Source organism: Pseudophryne corroboree, chromosome 6 (genome assembly GCF_028390025.1).
Source record: "Pseudophryne corroboree isolate aPseCor3 chromosome 6, aPseCor3.hap2, whole genome shotgun sequence".
Classification (NCBI taxonomy): Eukaryota; Metazoa; Chordata; class Amphibia; order Anura; family Myobatrachidae; genus Pseudophryne; species Pseudophryne corroboree.
The window spans coordinates 522,849,461-522,853,774 of NC_086449.1; the positions used below are offsets into that span (position 1 = coordinate 522,849,461).

Here is a 4,314-nt window from a genome sequence, read left to right on the forward strand (position 1 = left end):
GTGTCAGTCAGTCGTTTGTGTGTCACACATAAGTTACAAATAAATATACATAACAAAAAGTATAAAGCTGATTTGACAATCACAATGCAATGCAACTTCCTCAGTAAAGCTCACAGAACGGATCTTACAAAAAAAATAGAAATATTGCCACCAATTAAAGGGAACACAGTTCTAGCAGTACCAACTTCAGTACAATTTCTACTTTTAACAGTAAAAGAGAATTCCAAATAAAGGTCACTTAAAGCTTCCAAGAAGCAGATAATATTAAGAAACATTGTCACTGGTTAAAGTGAACACAGTTCTGATGGTATCAATATCATTTATATTTTACTTTCAAAGATCAATATCGTTTATATTTTAAACATCACATTGACAATAAGAATACATCCCTAGTGATTAATTGAAACCTTCAGAAATACAACAGATGCAGACAATAAAAAATAGTGTGTGGACTCACCCTGGAGAGTTTTGGCTGTGCATGGAAGTGGCAGAATGAGACAGTGATTGCTGCAGCTGCTATTTAAGCTGCTTCCACATTTGCATCACTTCCTTTAATTAGGGGCAGCTTAAAACTTGACTGTCAATAAGACAAGATGTACCAAACACGCCCCGTTTTGGAGTTGGGCGGATAAAGCCTGGAGTGACACACTAAGGGCTCGCCACGCCCGGCCAGTGAAGTGAGAATAATCTAATTGAACCTCCCACTGGAGTTTTGATAGACGCGGCTAGTCACGTGGGATGACGCGATACGCGTCAAGAGAGGCTCTAGACGCGGCTCCCACTGGAGTTGTGTGGACGCGGCTGGTCATATGGGATGATGTGATGCGCGTCAGAAAGGCTGGTCTGTGACGCGTCAAGGGGGGAGACCCTGGGTCGCGTCACGGGCTTGTGACACGGGCTTGCGATACGCTACACACACAAGGGGAGGCACGGCCAGTATGTTCCGAGTTGCCAGTGTGTCCCCAGTTACCATGGATACCGCTCTGTGAAACGATACCATCCTCCCTGACACAATTAATGTTAAAATAGCTACACAACCAATAGCAGGCTGGAACGCATGCTGGAACGCATACCGAAAGTATGCGTTTCCAGTCAGGTGTGGGTTATCTGCGAATGCTATTAAGCCTTTAAACCATCTACCATAAGTTTTATTTCAACTCTGGCCGAGCCACATATTAGGAGATATAAATATAAATTAAATATATCGATATAAATGAAATATAAACTTTTATTTTTAAGTTAGTTAAGTTCTAAGCTGCCCCTAATTAAAGAAAGTGATGCAAGTGTGAAAGCAGCTTAAATAGCAGCTGCAGCAATCACAGTCAAGTTCTAAGCTGCCCCTAATTAAAGGAAGTGATGCAAGTGTGAAAGCAGCTTAAATAGCAGCAGCAACAATCACTGTCTCATTCTGCCACTTCCATGCACAGCCAAAACTCTCCAGGGCGAGTCCACACACTATTTTTTATTGTCTGTATCTGTTGTATTTCTGAAGGCTTCAATTAATCACTATGGATGTATTCTTATTGTCAATATGATGTTTAAAATATAAGCGATATTGATCTTTGAAAGTAAAATATAAATGATATTGATACCATCAGAACTGTGTTCACTTTAACCAGTGACAATGTTTCTTAATATTATCTGCATCTGCTTCTTGGAAGCTTTAAGTGACCTTTATTTGGAATTCTCTTTTACTGTTAAAAGTAGAAATTGTACTGAAGTTGGTACTGCTAGAACTGTGTTCCCTTTAATTGGTGGCAATATTTCTATTTTTTTGTAAGATCCGTTCTGAGAGCTTTACTGAGGAAGTTGCATTGCATTGTGATTGTCAAATCCGCTTTATACTTTTTGGTATGTATATTTATTTGTAACTTATGTGTGACACACAAACGACTGACTGACACACCTTTTATTAACATTCATTAAAATTTTTATTTCTTTAGAATTATATTTTTATGGGTAAACACCCGAATCTGAAATAATTCTGATTATAAGATCTGGATATTCTCCATAGGTATGTCTGGTCATTGCTAAAGATCAGAATCAATAACATAGGGCTTTTTTCTGATATTTTGATACAAATGTGAATTTTTCCTTTTTTTAAGCAGTCCACCAAAATATGGATGTATAACTGCCAGTATCTTTAAAAAGAACTTCAATCAATAGTTTTTATAAGGAACTCCCTAGAGTTCTTTTAATTTTTAAGGTATGTTTTTCATTTTCTTGTCTTCACTATATAATAAAACGTAATACACTATGTATTTCATTATACATTTCTGCAATATGGTCCTCGGACCCTTCATATTCCCCCCCCCCCCCCCCCCCCCCCACCATTAGGCAGCCTGTGGAAATTTCCATCTATAATAAGCCCCCTCCAGGAGCTAATATAGGAGATTTTACTATCCTTATATTTAAGGTATGCTCCTATATCTTTAGAATTAATCACTACACTTTATAGCTACTTAAGTAAGAATAAATCAAGTAGGTTAAACACATCTATTAAATATATACTCTATCCACAATTTTAGGTTGTGATTTTCTACATTTAAACTCCCTTATGACAAGTAAACCTCTCATCTATATTTGGTAGGTACTCACCTTACTTTTTCAATTTCTCATACCATCTATATACCATTCTTCATAAATTCTGGACATCAGTCCTTTGAAAATAATTTTTTCATAAATTTTAAAACCAATTTTTCATATTTTTCATCCCCAAACAAGTTACCCCTGATGAAGTCGATAAGACGAAACGCGTTGGGTTTGTCAGTCAGAAGTTTCCTACTTAGTTTGTGAAGATACTCCCTTGTGAGCGCACACCTTAAAAAGGTGAGGGAGTATCTAGAGTTCAAATTATTCAACAAACGCAGTGGTTGTCTTTTTTACTGACATTTATATTTACTATCTGTATACTCATTACATGATGAACTATGTAAAAATTGCATTTGTTCAAATTAATGTTATTAAAATAATCTTTTATTAATTGGCCTTGGGCCTCTTGTTTGGGTGACCATTTGGTGAGGGGTGTCCGTTACAGGTTCCCGGTCACAAACTTTCTCCAATATCCAACTTACACCTATGGAAACAACATTGGAAAAATTACCGTAAAGACGATCCCATATAGCGCACTTGGGAATTTTGTTTGTATCTTGTATTCTTTAGAGATCTTTCAACAGAGATCTCTCCCGTTGTGCTGCTTTGAGTTTGGCGCAAGATAAGGGTACTATTTTATATATATATATATATATATATATATATATATATACTAAGACAAATAGCAGCGTCACTCCAGGACTTAGAAATTTTTTTTGTGTATTTAATGAATCACTATTCCAACGTTTCGGGGTCCGTAACCCCTTTGTCAAGGTGTGAATGAATGTTTCACACCTTGACAAAGGGGTTACGGACCCCGAAACGTTGGAATAGTGATTCATTAAATACACAAAAAAATTTTCAAAGTCCTGGAGTGACGCTGCTATTTGTCTTAGTGTTACCTGATTTGGAGCGGAGGGCACCCAGGCAATTGCCGCCAAGGACCAGGAGTGCCGGGCACCAAAAACCATTATATATATATATATATATATATATATATAATATATATATATATATTAGTGTAAAACAAACGGCGGCACACACGTGTGTGTCCTGATGACGGGGCTATGTACCCCGAAACGTAGATAAAGCACCGCTCTGTTTCACTACTTCATCATCTCCTGAGTGCCGCCGTTTGTTTTACTGCTGTATGTGCACGGACCGCAGTGTCCGCGAGGAGGGCACCGGAGCAACTTTACAGGTGACCGCTATTTGTGGGAGTGCCGGACATCATTTTATATATATATATATATATATATATATATATATATATAATTAAGCATAAATCAACAGTAGTAGGGCAGAGGAAAAAGAACAAGGTTTGAATTTTGCATTAATTGGATTTTCATCCCACATTGACAATTAGCAGACAACTCTGCATCCTACTGATAATGGGGTTGATCTGTCAAACCTTCAAGGACAAGTGAGAAAACTGCCTATAGCAACCAGATTCTGTCATTTTATAGATGGTACTAGATAAATGAAAGCTAGAAGCTGATTGGTTTCTATTTACAACTTCTCATTAGTAGATTATGATACATATGCCCCAATATCGGTATAATATGAGATAACCAGCTGCTGCATTACGTAGTTTGTTTGCTTAAACCTGAGCCCTGTATAATCAGGTCACCACTGCCTTTGTAAAATATGCCCTCAGAATTTTCTGCAACTCAAATCCATTCCTCTTGTAAGCCTGCAAAATTCCATTCATCATCCACTTTT

General features: G+C 37.3%; 1 long non-coding RNA gene across 1 annotated transcript; it reads left to right on the forward strand.

The window, feature by feature from the left end:
* The first annotated feature begins 1,799 nt into the window (after positions 1-1,799).
* Positions 1,800-2,183, forward strand: LOC134935408 (uncharacterized). Its single transcript, XR_010180117.1, has 3 exons — positions 1,800-1,851; positions 1,944-2,014; positions 2,106-2,183. It is a non-coding gene; the product is annotated as an uncharacterized LOC134935408 (long non-coding RNA).
* The last annotated feature ends 2,131 nt before the right edge of the window (positions 2,184-4,314 follow it).